Here is a 22,343-nt window from a genome sequence, read left to right on the forward strand (position 1 = left end):
TTGGCTACTGAATTTTTTTTCCCCATTACTCTAACATTTTATGATGTTTCACGATACTCCAGCTTTGCACCTATTGTTCCCGTTGCTGAAATTTCCTTTCCCCATCTCCATCCGGCCAACACTACTCATTACTGAAAATCCAATGAGATAGCATCTCCTATATTGAGACATTTTTGGCACCTCCAGGGAGAGGGGCCCCCAGAGCAGTTGGCTCTTTCCTCTGTCACTGTGCTTGGCACGTTTTACTGTTCCCTGTATCACCGCTCCCCACACCTGTTGTCACTGAAACTCATGTTACTCCATGAGTTTTTGAAGATAAAAATTATATATTTCACTGTTTTACCACTGGATTTGGGCACAATGCTGCTTGTTTGGGAATCTGCCCATTCTGAGGATTATATGTGGCAGCTCTTAACCCTGGACAAGGTGATTTTGCAAAGCTAGGTTCTCTATTTAATACCACTTCTCCACCCTAGCACAGAATGCCTTGGAGGAACTCAGCATAGTTGTAATGTTAGTTGAATACAAATATAATCTTGAACAGAAGTCTACTGCCAAAATGCAATTATTTAATCCAATTTGTCACCCCCATACACATGCACAAACACTCACCCTGGATTATAAAATTTGACTAAACAAATTGTTGAATTTGATAACACTTCCCACTATTTAGAATGTGTAAACCTGGTGATTCACAGACCTGTACCCCTGGGGATAAAAATATATGTTTATAAAAAATAAAAAATTAAAAAAAAAAGAATGAAAATTCTTCTAATCCACTAGGAGGTTTGTTCCTTAGCAAATACCTCCTAAGGTTGCTGACCTATCATATCCACCCCTCTGCTCCATTCATAGGCTTACTCAGGCTCTATTTCTGTGTGTGCGTGTGCGTGTGTGTGTGCGTGTGTGTTTTATTTTTTTTAATTTCTTTTCAGCGTAACAAAATTCATTGTTTATGCACCACAAGCAGTGCTCCCTGCAATACGTGCCCTCCGTAATACCCACCACCTGGTACCCCAACCTCCCACCCCCACCGCCCCTTCAAAACCCTCAGATTGTTTTTCAGAGTCCATAGTCTCTCATGGTTCACCTCCCCTTCCAATTTCCCTCAACTCCCTTCTCCTCTCCATCTCCCCATGTCCTCCATGTTATTTGTTATGCTCCACAAATAAGTGAAACCATATGATAATTGACTCTCTCTGCTTGACTTATTTCACTCAGCATAGTCTCTTCCAGTCCCATCCATGTTGCTACAAAAGTTGGGTATTTGACTTTTCTGATGGAGGCATAATACTCCATAGTGTACATGGACCACATATTCCTTTTCCATTCGCCTGTTGAAGGATATCTTGGTTCTATCCACAGTTTGGTGACTGTGGCCATTGCTGCTATAAATATTGGGGTACATATGGCCCTTCTTTTCGCTACATCTGTATCTTTGGGGTAAATACCCAGTAGTGCAATTGCAGGGTCATAGAGAAGCTCTATTTCTGAAGTGTCTCCTACCACCCCTGTTGATCTCAAGATTAAACTAGGAATTGATATTTGGCCGCTGCTGGGGCAATTATCTCTCTTCTTGTTCTCACAGCTTCATGTAATCTGTTTTTAGTTCTTGAAAGGAGAGGTCAGGGTGATCTACAGGTAAAGGTTTGCACAAAAACAGAAGAATGAGTAGACAATGTTCTTTCCAGAAACAATCTCTCCATCTGGGAGCTTATTTTCTGAGGAGACAATTGGAACACCTGTGGTCTCTGATATTAGAGTTCCTGTGGTACATGTGGTACAATTGAGGTGGTGTTAAAAAATAAACCATTGTATTTCAGTTAATGTCTCTTGTTTCTTAAGCTGGTTTGTTATTATGACTACAAATTTATGACTGAGTCACTATTTCCATTGAACAATCAATGTTGCTTTCTTAGTTTGAAATACCCATATGCCCCAAATCCACTAAATTTCTTTGAGGCCAAACAAATTCTACCTCTTTTCTGAATTTTTATGATTCCATAGCCATACTTTTTTTGTATCAAACTTCCAAATTATGTTACTTATTTTTGTTCATTAATTTCTCAAGTCAACACAAATTACTTAGCACCTGCCATACTGCAGACAGCATGGCTGGGATATAAAGGTGAACAAGGTGAAATCTTGTCCCTATCATTCTCAAAACCTTTTGCAAGAGACTTATACCCATAACACAATTATATAATGTAATATGATACAATCAAAGTAGAAGTTTGCACATGGAAGCAAAAAAAAGGGACTACATGAGAGACTGTGGAAACAAACTGAGGGTTTTGGAGGGGAAGAGGGTTGGGGGGCTGGATGAGTCTGGTGATGGGTATTATGGAGGGCATGTATTGCAAGGAGCACCAGGTGTGGTACATAAACAATGAATTCTGGAACACTGAAAAGAAATAAATATACTAAAATGAAAAAAAAAAGCGGGGGGACAACCAAATATGCTTTACAGGGGAAGGGATAGTCTTCTTTTTATAATATAGTTAGCGACTTTTCATTCTATATTCTTCATCTCATTAAGTAAGCAGAGGACACAGTAAGTATCCACAGACTGAACCAAGCATCACCATTCAGTACTAAGAAGAGTAGTTTTCGTAGACTAAGTTTCCTGGGAAACAACTCTGAGATGGAGGTTTAAAAGCAGAAGATTATTAGGCAGTATTCTTGACAACAAGACCTCTAAATGAGTAGAAAAACAAGCCTGCACAAGAGGGGGAAAATGGACTTTGACAAGCAATTGTCATGGAGACCTCACTCACCCCACAGGGAGGTCTAGAGATGAGCAAACGCTTCAGCGTTTTCCCACTTGGAAGCAAATGAACCAGGCCATCGTACCCTTAAATGGACCATTCATTGGCTATAGGCTGGCTCATTGGAAGGCCACACACTCAAACAAGAAAGCTTCTTTTAACTGAGGCAATTCCCAGAGGAGTCAGCTCAGAATTTTCAGCCACCTACGTTCACAGAAGCTAGGCAATGAGTGCCCCCATGCTAAGGGCAGATCTGGGTGTCATATTACAGCATCTACTCCAGCACTCTGCCAATGATAGCCACTCAAGAACTACTGATAGAAGTTCAGTTTTATATGTTAGCTCTAAAACTACTCTAGAATTTTATTTTTCCATACCACTGTGCATGTGCTACCTGAACACTGAATTCTTTATTATTTTCTGAACTTTGGTTCTGAGCTCATTTCATATTTATAATGGTCTTGTGGGGAACTAACCTCCCCAGGGTTGGGAAAAATTCATATCCACATCATGCATCTTGCTAGTTAGTGGACAAGACCTCAGACCCCGGGGCGCTCAGTCGTTAAATGTCTGCCTTCGGCTCAGGTCATGATCCTAGAGTCCTGGGATCGACCCTTCACATTGGGCTTCCTGTTCAGCAGGAAGCTCACTTCTCCCTCTCTCATTCTCCCGGCTTGTGTTCCTTCTTTTGCTGTGTCTCTGTCAAATAAATAAATAAAATGTTTAAAAAAAAAAAAAAAGACCTCCCTTCCTATATCGCTCAGCAATTAGAATTTTGATCAACTCAGGGCCACAAAGAAATCCGTCATGATCAAGATATCCACAGTTGACTAACAAAAAAGATTACAGTTAAGGGGAAGTGACATCCTATGCTAATGAGTGGGGAGATCTTTGGGGTTCAAGTTAGAGGGAATGATAACTCTTGCCAAAAATCTAAATCAAAGAGATTTTTCTCTTGTTTAAAAAAAAAAAATAATAATCAAATCAAAACAAGAAAAGCAGCCAATAAGTTGGCTAGGCAAGAAAAAATATTGTATTTTATAATCTATGGTAAATGAGCCAGCTTAATTCATTTTATTGAAATAGTGTAAACCCTATTCTGTTGGAAGAAGATCCCCCAAACTCCCAATAAATGTTGACCTTGATCAGCACATAAGCAGGTAGATGTTACACATTTTGGCAAAAGAGTAGCAAAGTGAGCACTGATTCTCAGTTGTTCAAATGGCTGGCTTATTGAATATAACCTCAACCCTATTTGAGAAACTTTGTGACAGTTCACTTGATTTCTAAACTCTGAAACTTTCAGAGAACTCTACCAGGAGAATAGTCTTTTACGTGAGGATGGAGAAATCTGGCCCTGAGATGTTAGAAGTCTGTGAGCTGGTTTTCATTGCATGACATGTGGCAATAGGGAGGGGAGGATTTGTAGAGAAGCTAATTATAACCCATTTGGGGGATCATGGGGGGCTTGATCATTTCCATCATCGCCTCAACCTCTTCTGTAGATTAGGGATATATCCCCTGCTACCTCCCTTTGAGGTAAAATGACTCCAACAAGTTGAGCAGATAAGAATTTAGTCTATTAAATACCAGCCACTAGAAATAATTGAGTATTGGGCTCTGCAGTTCTCATTCTCTCTGCCCGCCCTCCCTGTTCCACAGCCTTCCCTTTCTCCCTCTCCCCCATCTCCCTCCCTCCCCTCTTATTTCATTTCTAAAATATCTAGATTATCATTTAATCATAAACTAATTAGATCACAGATTTGGAAAGCACTTAGAGATCACATAATCGAATCTTACAAAACAAGGTCTACTTCCTCAATATCTTCCAAAAGATTTCATTCAGCTTCAATTGAAAGAGTTACAGTGACTCATCTCATTGTGTCTGGAGGCAGCCTTCTGCCATGTCATCAAACTTTTATTGACTACCTACAGTGCATCAGGCATGATGCTACAAAAAGAGCCTAGTCTGGATAGTTCTAGACTTCGGAAATACCTTTCTTTCTTTGAAGTCGAAGTCTTCCTTCTCTGGTATTCAGGCACTGGCCCTACTTCTGCTTGTTGATGTCACACAGTACAATACAAGCTTTAGCTCTACCAACTACAAAACCTAAGGGTAGGCCCTATGGCATAGCACTTAAGAGCTTTCACTATGATGTCAGAAAATCAAAAGTGGTCCACTTCCAACCTGCTTTTTGCTACGCAATGGGCAAGGTTCTTAAATAGTCAAAGCTTCTGTTTTGTTTCTTTTTAAAATAGGCGTTCTAAAATTCACAAGAATGTGCTCTAAAAAAATAGGGCTTATCGTAGTACTTACCTAATAATTTTAAGATAAGAATTACACGAAACAGGAGAAGGGGGGTGGGGTTATGGACATTGGGGAGGGTGTGTGCTTTGGTGAGTGCTGTGAAGTGTGTAAACCTGGCGATTCACAGACCTGTACCTCTGGGGATAAAAATATATGTTTATAAAAAATAAAAAATTTAAGAAAAAGAATTACACGAAGGTATCCATGTAAATACTGAGCATTTCAGCAGGCACCGTGTAATTACGTGATAGATAACTTTTTTACTGCGAAATGAAGGATCTTTCTCATGATAGAACAGTTGAGGCAATCAACAGCCAGGAAAAAACTCAACCACTGGCAATGTTTTTTCTGCCTTTCTCTTTGCTTGCTCCATGTGCTTTTCATGCTGTTGAGCCTTCTTGGTACTTAAAGCGTATTTTAATTTTGAAACACTTCAAACATGAGTTTAGGTGAAGGATAGCCGATTGCAGGATGGGCTATATAGATTTGTGATAACACCTATTTTGAATGAGATACCAATTAACAGACTATCACTGTAATTTCTGTTACTATGCCTGCCTATTATGTAGAGTTTTAGGGTAATGGGTAATGGGTAAATCAGGAATTTAATCCCTGTGTCAGAACCTTGGTTTTATCCCATGGAATCATTCTGCTCCTTCATTCAACAAGCATTATGTGGACCTCTACAATGCTGGGAACAGAAAGTTGAATTAGGCATAGGTCCTGCCCTCCAGAAAACCATAATTTGGTGTGGAAACAACAGATACAACACAGATAGTAGAAATAAAGTACATGACCATGAGACTAACCTCTAGTTAGACAAGTGACTTGGACAGAGTGTTGAATTAGACCCTTCATTTGCATAGGAAGAAATGGGGTTGCTTTTATTCAATCATAAAAAGAAATCAACAATTGAACAAGGATTTTTCAATCCAACCAGAATTTATTGAACTTGCTATTTACCTGGTACATAGTCCATTGGGGGCCATAGTCAATACCAAATAAATAAAATGCTTCTTATTCTAATAGAGATCCCATTCTGGAGGGTGAAGCAGAGAACTGTACTGTAGGAAGATAGTGACACATACAGAATTTTCCTCAGTGATAAGAGTGCTCTGAAAAGCTCAGATCAGAACACTTCAAAAATTGTACCTCTTTCTGGAAGAAAGTTCAAAATTTAGTAATTAGTAAAAGATATTTTATGAATCAGTAATTTTAGAATTAGTAAAAAATATTTTATGCTAAGTCCTAAAATAACAGAAACTTAAAAGAGTACTGAAAATGACATCTTTCCTTTTCTTACCTTTCTTGATATTTGATGAAGAGTAATTTATCACCTCCAAGATGGGGTCATATATTATTTCCCTTGCTTTTCTCCCCAGAACAGGAGTTCGTGTGGAGAGTGACTACTGACCCACTATAGTGGGGAGGCAAAGCTCTGGGTAAGGTCACAAGAGTAAAGCAGCTGGCTTTGCAGAGGGGCAAAGCATGCCTACAATTCAGACAAGGAAGGGCTATAGGATTCCTATTTACTCTTGTTCAGGATTTTCATAGAAAACCATAAAATGTCAAAGAAGCATAATTGGTCTTTGTTTGCTTCTGGAGCAATTCCTCAGAGCTTTAGATCAATCGAAAGGATGCCTCTAGGCCATGCTTTCTGGGAGAAGATCTTTGAAGGTATTGTTTTAGATGCTATAAATCTACTCTGGTGTTTGCTGCCTGTCCAGACCAGCTTTAATTACTTACCAAACAGAATCTTTGTAAGACCAAGGAAAAGATAGGCCTTGCCAAAAGGACTTTTATTCTCTTAACTCTCACCTCCATCTCTTGCAGATCTCACCAGGATATGAAAAGAGGCTTAGTTTCTTAGTAAATCAAATATATCTCACTGGATTCTGAGACCAGGGAATTAAGAATCAACACGATGCTAAGATATGAAACCTTCTGGATGATACAAAACTGCCTACAGGCAAGACTCAGCGGTAAGAAAAGCAAATAATACTGCATAGGGCCCAGAATGACATGCTTTACATTAACAAGGGGGAAATAGGTCCAAATCCTGCTTTCAGACTGGAAGGCATGAGGTTCTCATTAGCACTAAAGGGATAGGGTCTGTGAGGAAAGCCAGACAGATGTGCTTGGAGAGGCAAATTTCAAATACTGAGAGTAGTGACCTTGTACCGAAGAAGGTTTCATATTTACTTGTAAGGGCTATTTCTTATTTCAATTTGAAAATGACCTAGAAGCAATCAGCCAATTGATAACCTCTCCTCTGACTGATGCAAGCCGGGTGCATCTCACTCTCTCGCAGACAAGAGAGTGTGAGACCCTCAGACCCTCCTCCATTGAATCCAATACAGGCAGGAGTTGAGAGGAGAAAAATCATATCACAAAAAACAAGTTAAGTGAACAGTTTAAGACTTATTTTGTAAGGAATGTGGGGTGGTCACCAGAGCAAGTCATTTCACAATGCCCAAGTGTAAAGCTGTTAATTGTCAAGAATGAGTTCACAGTAAACTGAGCATTGCACAAGAATATAGAAAAAAAGGTGAAAAACAATAGGAAAACTTTTTTTTAAAAAAATCAGAAGAGTTAGGGCACCTGGGTGGCTTGGTGCCTTCAGTTCAAGTCATGATCCCAGGGTTCTGGGACTGAGTCCTGCATCAGGCTCCCTGCTCAGTGGGGAGTCTGCTTCCCCCTCTCCCTCAGCCCCTCACTCCTGCTTATGCTCACGCGTGCATGCATGCCCTCTTTATCTCTCTCAAATAAATAAATAAAATATTTTTAAAAATCAAAAGAGTTAGACCTTGGGATAACTGTAATTTTGTTTAGGTCTCAATTACATCTTTACTAGGCTGTCTTCTCTTGACTCAATTTCCCCATACTCCCTCTTCGGTGGTTTTCTTCTTGGCCACAGCAAGTCTGTAAGTATAGCAGGCACTTAAATAGCACAACTTACTTTACAAAACAGTTAAAATAGAAGACCCAGACCTGCTTTTCCTGGTAATATAGACAAAGACGGGCAGACCTGATCTCTCAATGCTAAGCATCTCAGGGTGCTTAGGGTCAGTTCTAAGCTTCTTAAGTAAAAGCTTAGATCTTTTTCATAGTTACAATCAGAGTTGTGTGCATATTATGGATTTTATAATATTTGTCTAAGTAAATTGACATTTCCCATGCTCTTATTAAATACATAAAAATGTCCATTTCCTTCTATAGTGAAATGTTTAGATGAGCTTAATAATTAACCCCATAGTATGAATTCAGAATCACTAAAAAAAATTTATTTATTTTTTATTTAATTTTTTAGAAAGAGAGAGAGAGAAAGAGAACACGTGCAAGCAGTTAGGGAGGGGCAGAGAGAGAAGGAGAGAGAGAATATCAAGTGCAGAGCCCAATGTGGGTCTCCATCTCACTACCCTGAGATCCTAACTTGAGCCAAGATCCTGATCTGAACCAAATTAAGAGTCAGACACTTAACCAGCTGAGCCACCTAGGCATCCCTAAAAAACCTTTTTAATCCAGAGTTAACTTTGCTTATTATACCTTAGCCTGAAATTGAGGTGAGTGTGTGAAATATTGCAATGGAGAAGAAGGACTTTCTCTCCTTTGTATAAAAATGCTCTTGGGCTAATTCTATCCATTTCCCTGTTTCCACAGGGTTCATCTAAGAAATTATGACATCCATAAAATTAACAATATTCTGTGATCCTACCATATTTGGTTTCCTGTAAATTATTCTAGAATACTGAAACATCGTAGGTCTGACAAAGAGCATCCTGGGATATACTGCTAACAACTTGCAGTCATGTACGGATTGAACTAAACTGGGTTGATAATGTGGGAAAATGTGGCTGTTTTTGAAATCCATCTGAGCCTCTAGGAAGAATGACTTTCTCCTACTCCTACACTCTTACAGCAAGCTATTATTTTCTTCTATTCCTCCTGTATTCTACTAAGACCTTTTCACACTCTAAGGCATTCACATCAGTTTATTTCAGTAGATTTTAGCCTTCAAGGAAGCGGAGATCATTTTGCATTCTTTTTAAATCCTTCACAACATGCCAATTTTCAAAATTTCCTCCATATCAGTTCTAGGGGGAAAAACACAGTTTATTAATAAGTAACTCATAATTTAACGTGAATACAAAAGTCAAAAAATTTTTTTAAAAAAGTCATTATACTAATCTTTTCACGATCTTTGCAATGCAGTAATTTCCAAAGTGGGGAGCATGCATCCCACGATGTATGTAAAAATCTGTAAATCATTAAATGAAAGGAAGGAGATATTAGAAAATTGGTGTATACTCATTTTTAGCTCATTCCTTATACTTTCCATCAGAAGTTCTTCAGTTCTTTAAATGTGAATTCATTCAGCATGATCAAGTCAAGGAACTTAGTCCCTAATGACTGGAAAGGGAAAATATACGTAGAGAAAATCGGGATTCATGGAAAGTTACAAATGTACATACCTCCAAATGACATCCTTCTCTTAACATTATTTTTTATCGTTTTGGTTTCTTCTCTCTTTTCCTGAATTGAGTTAGGGTTTTACTGAAGAATACCTACATAGAAAAAAAGGTAACATGCTATGCAATTAATCAAACTGATAAGAAGAGGCAGTCAAAATTAAAAATATATACAAGAAGTATAATCCCAAAAAGTCAAATAAAATATACACAAAAATGATGGGTAAATGATGATATATGTATATATGTATACATATTCACATTTATCACATTTCATTCAATTTAAGAAATCTTCAAATGCTAAAATGTACCAGCAATTTAATAATATTTCCTGAGGAAAAATAAAAGAAGAAATCCTAGGTTAAATGAATATAGAAATTATAATTTACTTTCCAGTTATAGAAATGTTAAAATGGGGAAAAAATTGTTTAACTCCTTTTAAGCCTTCTGTGGTGATGTTTTTCTGTTCTGTGGTATCCATGATTGGCTTCTCTGCTATCCAACTTAAATTTTCCTGGAAATGGTTTAAGTATTTAAATAAATAGGAAATTATTAATATTTCTCCTAGTTTTCTGTTTCATTTAAATTTATCCAGTCACTTTAATATCATTTCAGAATCTACTACAATATTAAGATGTTAAACATTTTTTATCCTTTAAATTTTCTACAAAGACAAATGTAATATTAGAAATCCCAAACCAAACAACCCTTATTTTGCAAATATTTTTGAACATTACTAAATCAAACAACTAAGTGGATTTGTAAACCCGGATGATTTGTACACAAATTTAAGGGCCCACTGAATTAAGTCAAAATCAACAAATCACAGTATAAAGCCATAGAATGGGTCAATGTTTCCTGATGAATAAATCGATGAATATACTTACTTAATAGATACTCAATTACTGAGTATTGACTAGTAGAAAATAGAGAATGTGCTATGAATTCTTAAAAGGATTTGTTTCCTTCAAAACATCCTCTAAAATATTTCACTTGTTCTGATAAGCATTTGTTTAATTAATGCAGAAATATATGGCTGGAACCAGGAATTGTCATCATCCATTTAAAAAGTACCCATCACACCCCGTCACCTAATAGTAAAATTTACAAGTCTCAGTGACAAAGAGAAAATCCTGAAAGCAGCCCGGGGAAAGAAGTCTGTAACATACAATGGTAAAAATATTAGATTGGCAGCTGACTTATCCACAGAGACCTGGCAGGCCAGAAAGAGCTGGCATGATATTTTCAGAGCACTAAACGAGAAAAACATGCAGCCAAGAATACTATATCCAGCTAGGCTATCATTGAAAATAGAAGGAGAGATTAAAAACTTCCAGGACAAACAAAAACTGAAAGAATTTGCAAACACCAAACCAGCTCTACAGGAAATCTTGAAAGGGGTCCTCTAAGCAAAGAGAGAGCCTACAAGTGGTAGATCAGAAAGGAACAGAGACCATATACTATAACAGTCACCTTACAGGCAATACAATGGCCCTAAATTCATATCTCTCAATAGTTACCCTGAATGTTAATGGGCTAAATGCCCCTGTCAAAAGACACAGGCTATCAGAATGGATAAAAAAACAAAACCCATCTATATGTTGCCTCCAAGAAACTCATTTTAAGCCCGAAGACACCTCCAGATTTAAAGTGAGGGGGTGGAAAAGAATTTACCATGCTAATGGACATCAGAAGAAAGCAGGAGTGGCAATCCTTATATCAGATCAATTAGATTTTGAGCCAAAAACTATAATAAGAGATAAGGAAGGACACTATATCATACTCAAAGGGTCTGTCCAACAAGAAGATTTAACAATTTTAAATATCTATGCCCCCAACGTGGGAGCAGCCAACTATATAAACCAATTAATAACAAAATTAAAGAAACACATCAACAATAATACAATAATAGTAGGGGACTTTAACACTCCCCTCACTGAAATGGACAGATCATCCAAGCAAAAGATCAGCAAGGAAATAAAGGCCTTAAACGACACACTGGACTAGATGGACATCACAGATATATTCAGAACATTTAATCCCAAAGCAACAGAATACACATTCTTCTCTAGTGCACATGGAACATTCTCCAGAATAGATCACATCCTCGGTCCTAAATCAGGACTCAACCGGTATCAAAAGATTGGGATCATTCCCTGCATATTTTCAGACCACAATGCTCTAAAGATAGAACTCAACCACAAAAGGAAGTTTGGAAAGAACCCAAATACATGGAGACTAAACAGCATCCTTCTAAAGAATGAATGGGTCAACCAGGAAATTAAAGAAGAATTGAAAAAAATCATGGAAACAAATGATAATGAAAATACAACGGTTCAAAATCTGTGGGACACAACAAAGGCAGTCCTGAGAGGAAAATATATAGCGGTACAAGCCTTTCTCAAGAAACAAAAAAGGTCTCAGGTACACAACCTAACCCTACACCTAAAGGAGCTGGAGAAAGAACAAGAAAGAAACCCTAAGCACAGCAGGAGAAGAGAAATCATAAAGATCAGAGCAGAAATCAATGAAATAGAAACCAAAAAACAATAGAACAAATCAACAAAACTAGGAGCTGGTTCTTTGAAAGAATTAATAAAATTGATAACCCCCTGGCCCGACTTATCAAAAAGAAAAGAGAAAGGACCCAAATAAATAAAATCATGAATGAAAGAGGAGAGATCACAACTAACACCAAAGAAATACAAACTATTATAAGAACATACTATGAGCAACTCTATGGCAATAAATTTGACAATCTGGAAGAAATGGATGCATTCCTAGAGACATATAAACTACCACAACCGAACCAGGAAGAAATAGAAAGCCTGAACAGACCCATAACCAGTAAGGAGATTGAAACAGTCATTAAAAATCTCCAAACAAACAAAAGCCCAGGGCCAGACGGCTTCCCGGGGGAATTCTACCAAACATTTAAAGAAGAACTAATTCCTATTCTCCTGAAACTGTTCCAAAAAATAGAAATGGAAGGAAAACTTCCAAACTCATTTTATGAGGCCAGCATCACCTTGATCCCAAAACCAGACAAGGATCCCACCAAAAAAGAGAGCTATAGACCAATATCCTTGATGAACACAGATGCGAAAATACTCAACAAAATACTAGCCAATAGGATTCAACAGTACATTAAAAAGATTATTCACCATGACCAAGTGGGATTTATTCCAGGGCTGCAAGGTTGGTTCAACATCCGCAAATCAGTCAATGTGATAAACACATCAATAAAAGAAAGAACAAGAACCATATGATACTCTCAATAGATGCTGAAAAAGCATTTGACAAAGTACAGCATCCCTCCTGATCAAAACTCTTCAAAGTGTAGGGATAGAGGGCACATACCTCAATATCATCAAAGCCATCTATGAAAAACCCACGGCAAATATCATTCTCAATGGAGAAAAACTGAAAGCTTTTCCGCTAAGGTCAGGAACACGGCAGGGATGTCCATTATCACCACTGCTATTCAACATAGTACTAGAGGTCCTAGCCTCAGCAATCAGACAACAAAAGGAAATTAAAGGCATCCAAATCGGCAAAGAAGAAGTCAAATTATCACTCTTCGCAGATGATTTGATACTATATGTGGAAAATCCAAAAGACTCCACTCCAAAACTGCTAAAACTTATACAGGAATTCAGTAAAGTGTCAGGATATAAAATCAATGCACAGAAATCAGTTGCATTTCTCTACACCAACAGCAAGACAGAAGAAAGAGAAATTAAGGAGTCAATCCCATTTACAATTGCACCCAAAACCATAAGATACCTAGGAATAAACCTAACCAAAGAGACACAGAATCTATACTCAGAAAACTATAAAGTACTCATAAAAAGTACCCATCAGGATCTGGCCAGGATGATAGAACCCACACCAGTTACTTTATCACATAAAATATAAGAAGTTGGAGGATGGAAAATGTCAAAAGGAGACACTCCCGTAACACAGAGATAAGGAACTAAAAGATGTAAGATGCTTCCTACAGTTGCAGACAGATTAAAGAGGTTGGGGTATTCAAAATCTAGAAGCTGGTTGAGGAGTCCTCCAGAGCTGACGCTCAGACTTCAAGACAACAAATGAACCCTTTGGTACTGGTACTTCCAAGAGTAACTGCCTAGTTCTGGAAGTCAGTGCACCAAAAAATGTTGAAAACTAGAACCAAATATTTCTGCCAGGGTGAAATGTCTAACAGAAATCCAGCTGGCAAATGAGACACGTGGCTTATAGAGAAAGAGACCCAGCATCACAAACCAGGTTAAGAAGAAATTTTGACTGAGAAAAAATATTTTAATAATTAGTGCACAGGTGTGTGCACACACCCCCCTCTGAAAATATACCCAAGACTTTTAAAAATATGTGCATCTTATGAACAAACATGTCCATTATAGGAATTGCTTATCTGTAACTATTGCCATCTGTAACTATGCCCAGCAAATTTATCCTACTTTTTAAAACTTTCTCCTAGACATTTCTTAAACATTTCCTTAATCTAGGACTCCTTCATTTTTTTACATGCTCCAATGTATAGTTTATAATTGTCTAATGATATTTATAAATTTTAAAAAATCTAGTGATACCGCTATATTACTGAAAATCTTTAAACTTTTCTCTTTGCTTTTGGGATACAGTTTAATGTTTGAAGTCTTCATAGTATCATCTCCAACCACTTAAATAAGTTGGCAGTTGAGTCTGGTGTCTGAAATCAGATTGTGTGAATCAAACCCAGCACCCCTTGCAAATCCATTGTGTGTGTTTGAACAAGCTACAGAATTTCATTTAGCCTCTGTTTTCTCATCTGAACTTGGGGATAATAAGAGTATCTTCTACAGAAAGATGCTGTCAGGGCTAAATAAGCTAATAGTTGTAAAGTAGTTAACCCAGCACCTGGCACATAGGATATCTTATCAGTTACTAGCTTTTTTCTTTTTATCATATTGGACTAGTCAGTATTCCTCAGAAATCACACATATTTGCACAAGCTCTTTTCCTCTTGAAAAGAAATTCTTAAAAAAAAAAAGAATTTAGTTTTTTATTTGACAGAGAGCTAGAGATCACAAGTAGGCACCCCACTGAGCAGAGACCCCCCCCCCCCATGCAGGGCTTGATCCTAGGACCCTGAGATCATGACCTGGGCCAAAGGCAGAGGCTTAACCCACTGAGCCACTCAAGTGCCCCAAAAAGAAATTCTACCCACCATTTTACCTAGTTAAATTCAATTCAACTTTCTTTCTTTTCTTTTCTTTTCTTTCTTTTTTTTTTTTTTTTTTTTGAGATTTTATTTATTTGAGAGAGAGTGAGAAAGAGAGAGAGCATATGCTGGAGGGAGAGGCAGAGGGAAAGGGAAAATCAGACTCCCCACTAAGCAGGAAGCCCTATGTAGGTCTTGATCCCAGGGTCCTGGGATCATAACCTGAGCTGAAGGCAGACTCTTAACTGACTGAGCCACCCAGATGCCCTCCAGTTCAACTTTCAATATCAGGTCAAGCATTTCCTGATCCAGATAGTCGTCCCTAGCCCCTGCCTGAAGCAGCTTCTCTTCCTTTTTTGCTTCCAAAGCAACTTTTGAACATGAGATCAAAGTTCGTACTGAGCCATGCAAAGAAATGCCTTTTACTGATTTGTTAATCCTTCCTAATGGATTCTAAGGTCCTCACAGGCTGGGCCATGACTTATTCAGTGTTGATCCCATAGGGGCAAAGTCTGGGTCTGGCACATGTTCAGGCTTTAATATGCATTTGTTTACACACAAAATGTTCAGAATAGTATTATTTATAGGTTCAGAGTTTTGGAATTTGACTAACCAATATGACCTCAGAACTCCACTTTGTCACACAGTAATAAAATCAAACAAGCTGGTTAGCCTTGGTAAAGTTCAGGTTTTGATTGTTTGTTATTTATCTGGAAAAAAGATAAAATATATCACAGTGTTTAATATTTAACATAATGGCTTGGCACATAGTAAACATTCAACAAAATTCAAAATATGGATCTATGTTCCCTTTTACACATGGCTATGAATGTCTTGCAAGCTTAAAGTGTTTAGGATACTATTTATATGTTTTGTTAAAAAAAACCAATTTTCTTAAAAATCAAGAAACTTAAAACACTCATTAATCTCACAGTCTTTGACAAATATAAGACAGTACGCTTACACTTAAGAATGGAAGAAGGATTACCTTTTTATCTTTGGTTAATGGAAATTATGAAACCCTACTTGTTTCAACATTGAGGAATATAGTTCCTCTTACACGTGTTCAATTTTCACATTTATGTATAAGGTTAACCTCTTTTAATCGTCCCCCTCAACAAATGTTTTTGTTGGAGGTTCTTTTTCCTTTTCTTTCCAATGTCACGGCAACACTCCTGTGATACTGACTTGGAGCACAGAGCCTTGGCCAGAGCATGTGGCGAAAACCCACACTGGAGTGTCCACATGAAACTGGAAGGGAATTGAATGAACTGCAGCTCATGCCTTCCCTGGGGGGCAGATTAGATGACCCAATACAACTTGTTCATTTGTAGTTTCTATGATTCATAAACAGAAACAAAACATTGTCTCAACTGAAAAGGGAGAAATGGTGTTTTTTTCTGAGAAATTGTTTCATGTGTCCCTGCCCTGCGTGCTCACTCTTTGGTGACACTGTCCACAATTTCAGCCCCTCGGATGGATAGATTTCCATACTTACTGACAAAATATTTGAAGACATCGTCAGGTCTCTCATCTTCCCCTTTCAGTTCATTTAGCCCCATTACACATATTAATAGCTATGTCATGTTCTGTAAAATGGAAGACCTATTCCTGAGTACCATTCTGGCTAATATTACTAATTGAAGAAGTTCACTCTTTTATTTGAAGTTTTTCAATGGCTTCATACTAAAGGTGAAAAATCACAAGGTCCTTGCCATTTGAACTTAATATACTTCATGTGTTTTCCTTTGTTAGTTCAGTATGGTATCAACAAACAAACAAGTGTTCAAGTTCAAGGAGAACAGCGTGCATTTGAATATTCTCCTTCTCATACCTTGGACAAACAATCTAATCTCCTAGAGTCCCATTTCCTCATCTGCACAATGGGTTTAATAATAATTTTTGTTATAAGATTTAAATGATCTAATGAGTAGAAAGTATGTTTTATAATGTGTGTGCCCAACCATGGCACCCTCCTTTTTTTTTTTTTAAACACTCCTTCTTTTTGTACAATCCTGACACTCTGTACTAGTTCCTATAAATTATCATTCTTATCTCAACAGCCATTGAATGAATCAAAAGAATGTACTTGGATTTTGTATTATTGCTTCAGACATGCCAAACATTTGAGCCTATCTACTCTCAGATTATCATCATGGACCCTCCATAAAAGGTAAGATTTTCTTTCTTCCCTCCTTCCCCATTTTTTTTGGGGGGGGGTCTCCTTCTTCTTTTTTTTCTTTCCTTCCTACTTCTACTCTATAAAATAGAAAATATGAAGAACATTTTTAAAATTAATTTAGAAGTTCTCATTATTTTAATGTACTTTGTCAACAGGACTAATTCTTTTTTTTAAATTTTTTCAATTTATTTATTTTCAGAAAAACAGTATTGATTATTTTTCACCACACCCATGCAATCTGTGCCCTCTATAATACCCACCACCTGGTACCCCAACCTCCCACCCCCCTGCCACTTCAAACCCCTCAGATTGTTTTTCAGAGTCCATAGTCTCTCGTGATTCACCTCCCCTTCCAATTTACCCCAACTCCCTTCTCCTCTCTAACACCCTTTGTCCTCCATGATATTTGTTATGCTCCACAAGTAAGTGACACCATATGATAATTGACTCTCTCTGCTTGACTTATTTCACTCAGCATAGTCTCTTTCAGTCCGATCCATGTTGATACAAAAGTTGGGTATTCATCCTTTCTGATGGAGGCATAATACTCCATAGTGTATATGGACCACATCTTCCTTATCCATTCGTCCGTTGAAGGGCATCTTGGTTCTTTCCATAGTTTGGCGACCGTGGCCATTGCTGCTATAAACATTGGGGTACAGATGGCCCTTCATTTCACGACATCTGTATCCTTGGGGTAAATACCCAGGAGTGCAATTGCAGGGTCATAAGAAGCTCTATTTTTAATTTCTTGAGGAATCTCCACACTGTTCTCCAAAGAGGCTGCACCAACTTGCATTCCCACCAACAGCGTAAGAGGGTTCCCTTTTCTCCACATCCTCTCCAACACATGTTGTTTCCTGTTTTGTTAATTTTGGCCATTCTAGGTGGTGTAAGGTGATATCTCAATGTGGTTTTAATTTGAATCTCCAACGGGACTAATTCTAATGAAATAAGTTCATGCAAATCCATTATTTGAGCATTAGCCTTATTACCATTACTTTTTAATGGTAATAGCAATAGAATATTGAAGCTCATTGTATTGCAAAGTTCCAGTAATTCTAGAGAGAAATAATTTTTGCATTATAACTCGGTCCAGATTGTATGTAATTTGTCTGCTAACTTTTCATCACCACAATATTTATGATTTAGGATGTTATGAGGAAACATAGACTTGTGTCCATACATTTGCTTCATGCTCCCCACCTAAAATCATAATTCTTCAGGCGCCAAATTCATTACCCTAGCAGTCTACACCCTTGGACACGTGTACTCACTCAATACAGAATAAACAAAGAGACATGAAGTGATACATAAAACCAAACTTCTTATAATATAAAAACAAGAAACAACTTTTCTTAAAAGTACGAAAATCTGGGCAAGTTTGAGAGACATGACAATTATTATAAAATTAACTCAGGATGAATGACAGTTTTTATAATTTTGAAGTATTCTCGCTGTGTTATTTCACTTTATCCTCAGAATGATCCATGGGTTTTTTGGAAGGTTTTTTGGTGGTGCTGATAGTATTGGTATTTTTCACTATTCCACAAAGGAGGAAACTGAGGAGTAGAGGGTGTAGTGATCTTAAGGTGCTAACCCCCCAAATGACAGACTCAGTCAAACCAGGTTTTCTGAAATCACATCACACTCTCTGATATTACCTTCACCATTCTATTTATGGTACTCCCCTCTTAATTGTGGTTTCAGTGACCCTTACTCAACTCTGGTTTGGAAAAAGATGGTCCTCCATCTGACGTCTCATAAGAAGGTGAGTAGTAGCCTAATGCTAAGTCATAGTGCCTACAGCATCCCCCTCACTTCATCTCATCACCTGGGCATTTTATCATCTGACATCATCACAAGAAGGATGAGTATGGGGCAACAGGATGTTTTGAGAGAGAGAGTCCACACTCACATAACTTTTATTACAGTATATTGTGATAATTGTTCTATTTTGTTATCAATTATCATTGTTAATCTCTTACTGTGCCTAAAGAAAATAAATTAAACATCATCATAGGTATGTATGATAGGAAAAAAACATAATCTGTGTAGGGTTTGGTTCCATCCATGATTTAAGGTACCCACTGTGGGCTTTGGCATGGATCCCCCATAAACAGGGAGCAACTGTTATCACTGTTAATTTGAGATTTGCTTACAGGGTTTCAACATCTTTAAATACTTTGTTCTTGCAAGCTTTCTCACCAAAGCTTCTTTTCCTGCCTTTCATGGAGGTTCTGGCAATAGTCCTAAGTATAGACAAGGTGAAGTCCCTTCTCTGCTAACTGACTTATGGAAACTTGGTTATGTCATATACCATTACTGATACTCAGTTCGTTATTTCCTCATCTGTTAGAGAGGGAATAATGGTATCTCTTCCAAACTGATCTCAGAGGCTGTATTTTTGAAAGTAGGCCAAGTGAAAAAAGTTAAAGTAACTGAAAGATACATTGCAACTTGCAAAAAACGTGATACTCTTCTCTCTGTTAAGAATACCTAAAGCTTGGGGCACCTGGGTGGCTCAGTGGTTTGGGCTGCTGCCTTCGGCTCGGGTCATGATCTCAGGGTCCTGGGATCGAGCCCCGCATCGGGCTCTCTGCTCCGCAGGAAGCCTGCTTCCCTCTTTCTCTCTCTCTCTCTCTGCCTGCCTCTCTGCCTACTTGTGATCTCTGTCTGTCAAATAAATAAATAAAATCTTTAAAAAAAAAAAAAGAATACCTAAAGCTTACCCTTCCTTCCCCCAGCCCTTCAGATCTTGTAGAACACAATTATAGTTCCACAGAGATCTTTAAAGATTTTACATTTTCTCCCAGTTTGTTCTTTATGTAACACTATTTATACATCCTACATGTTATTTACCAAAAGTTCTAATAATACAGCTAGTAACTTGGAAGCCATACAAGAGTCTTCATACACATACAATCACTTAGCAGGGGACCAGGGACATGTTAATTTTCCCATGAACATCAATGAAAAACACAATAAAAACATAAAGAGGATGATGATGGCAATGATGATTTTGATTATAATTATAATAATCTTTTTTCTATTCCCTGAAGATTGTAGTTGCTTATTCTACTTTTTTTTGGTCTGCCTTATTTTATGATTTTAGTTGATTAATTACATTTCTATCTCTCCTCACTCCATCACAATTATATATTTAATTATATGATAGTAGAAGCTGGATTTATTCCAGCTTTTGTGGAATAAATTGTTATTTATTGTTGTGCTGTTAGTACTAAGTGTCCAGAAAATAAGTTGGCACTAAGTAACAATATATTAATTGAAGAAAAAAAGAAAAGTTTTTTTCTTCAAGAAACAATTACTCAGTCTGTGAATTGGATTGCTTCTGGTCTTATTCAACGAAATGATAAAAGGAAAAAAATAAGAATGGATTATCCATACTTAAAGAACTTCTGCTCTATAAAAGATGCTGTCAATAGAGCAAGAAGAAAAGCCACAGACAAGAAGAAAAGCCACAGACTAGAAGAAAACATTTACAGTAGCTACATCTGATAAAGGACTGTTACCTAAAAATTTACAAAGAACACTTAAAACACAACAATAAGAAATCAAGCAACCTGATTTAAAAATGTGCCAAATACCTCAATGGAAACCTCGTTAGAAAAGATACCCAGATGGTAAATATGCATATGAAAAGATACTCCACTTCATATGTCTTCAGGGAAATGCAAGTTCAAACAACAATGAAACACTGCTACATACCTATTGGAATGCCTGAAATCCAGAATACCAATAACACTAAATGTAGAACATCATTGATAGTAGGAATTCAAAATGGTACAGGCACATTGGAAATAGTTTGACAGTTTCTAATGAAACTCAATAAGCTCTTACCATACAATCCAGCAATCATATTCCTTGCTCTTTATCCCCACCTGAACTGAAGACAGGTTCACACAAAAACCTGCACACAGATGTTTATAGCAGCTGTATTTATAATTACCAGGATTTGGAACCAACCAAGAAGTCCTTAGTTCTTAGTCAGTAAGTGAATAGATAAATGAACTGTGGTATGCCAGATTATGCAGTTTTGTTCACTGCTAAAAAGAAATAAGCTATCAAGTCATAAAATCACCTGGAAGAAACTTAAGTGCCTACTTTTTAAGTAAAATAAGTCAATCTGAAAAGACTACATATTGTATGATACTGGAAAAGGTAAAATTACAGAAACATTAAGAAAGATGAGTGGCTGTCAAAAACAAACACCCACATCCCCTACAGCAACCTTCAGTTTGTTTCCTATAGTTAAGAATCTCTTGAGGAGATGAAGATGGAGTCAAGATGGCAGAGGATTAGCAGGCGGAGATGACATCAGGTAGGAGGAGATCACTAGAGAGTTTATCAAACCATTCCAAATACATACAAATCCAACAGGAGATTGAAGAGAAGAGTAGCAATTCTAGAAACAGAAAGTCAACCACTTTCATCCACTTTCTGAAAGTATTTTATTCTCTTGTTCATATATTCTTATCTGTATAAAATGACAAGGCAAAAACATCACCACCACCAAACAAACAAACAAACAACAACAACAAAAAAAAAACAAGAGGCAGTACTGAGGGCTAGGGACCTAATCAATATGGACGATGGTAATATGTCAGATCTAGAGTTCAGAATGATGATTCTCAAGGTGCTAGCTGGGCTCAAAAAAGGCATGGAAGATAGTAGAGAAACTCTGCCTGGAGAAATAAAAGCCCTTTCTGGAGAAATAAAATAATTAAAATCTAACCAAGCTGAAATTTAAAAAGCTATTAATGAGGTGAAATAAAAAATGGAGGCTCTTACTACTAAGATAAATGAGGCAGAAGAGAGAATTAGTGATATAAAAGACCAAATGACAGGGAATAAAGAAGCTGAGCAAAAGAGAGACAAACAACTACTGGACCATGAGGTGAGAATTCAAGAGATAAGCGATACCATAAGATGAAACAACATTAGAATAATTGGGATTCCAGAAGAAGAAGAAAGAGAGAGGGGAGCAGGAGGTATATTGGAGTGAATTATTGTAGAGAGTTTCCCTAATATGGCAAAGGGAACAAGCATCAAAATCCAGGAAGCACAGAGAACACCCTTCAAAATCAATAATGATAGGTCCACACCCTGTCATCTGATAGCAAAACTTACTAATCTTAGTGATAAAAGGAAAATCCTGAAAGCAGCCCAGGACAAAAAGTCTGTAACATACAATGGTAAAAATATTAGATTGGCAACAGACTTATCCACAGAGACCTTGCAGGCCAGAAAGAACTGGCATGATATATTCAGAGCACTAAACGAGAAAAACATGCAGCCAAGAATACTATATCCAGCTAGGCTATCATTGAAAATAGAAGGAGAGATAAAAAGTTTCCAGGACAAATAAAAACTGAAAGAATTTGCAAAC

At 37.4% G+C, this 22,343-nt stretch overlaps 1 long non-coding RNA gene across 1 annotated transcript in view; it reads left to right on the plus strand.

Annotated features, from left to right (window-relative positions):
* LOC309860161 overlaps positions 1 to 22,343 on the plus strand; it is a 338,031-nt gene that overhangs the window by 254,667 nt on the left and 61,021 nt on the right. Inside the window, exons 2-4 of the long non-coding RNA XR_014309200.1 lie at positions 6,910 to 7,058; positions 16,815 to 16,924; positions 18,644 to 18,704. This is a non-coding gene — a long non-coding RNA (uncharacterized lncRNA). The remainder of the gene's footprint in view (positions 1 to 6,909; positions 7,059 to 16,814; positions 16,925 to 18,643; positions 18,705 to 22,343) is intronic.

This window comes from Mustela nivalis (assembly GCF_964662115.1).
Source record: "Mustela nivalis genome assembly, chromosome: 2".
NCBI classification, from domain to species: Eukaryota; Metazoa; Chordata; class Mammalia; order Carnivora; family Mustelidae; genus Mustela; species Mustela nivalis.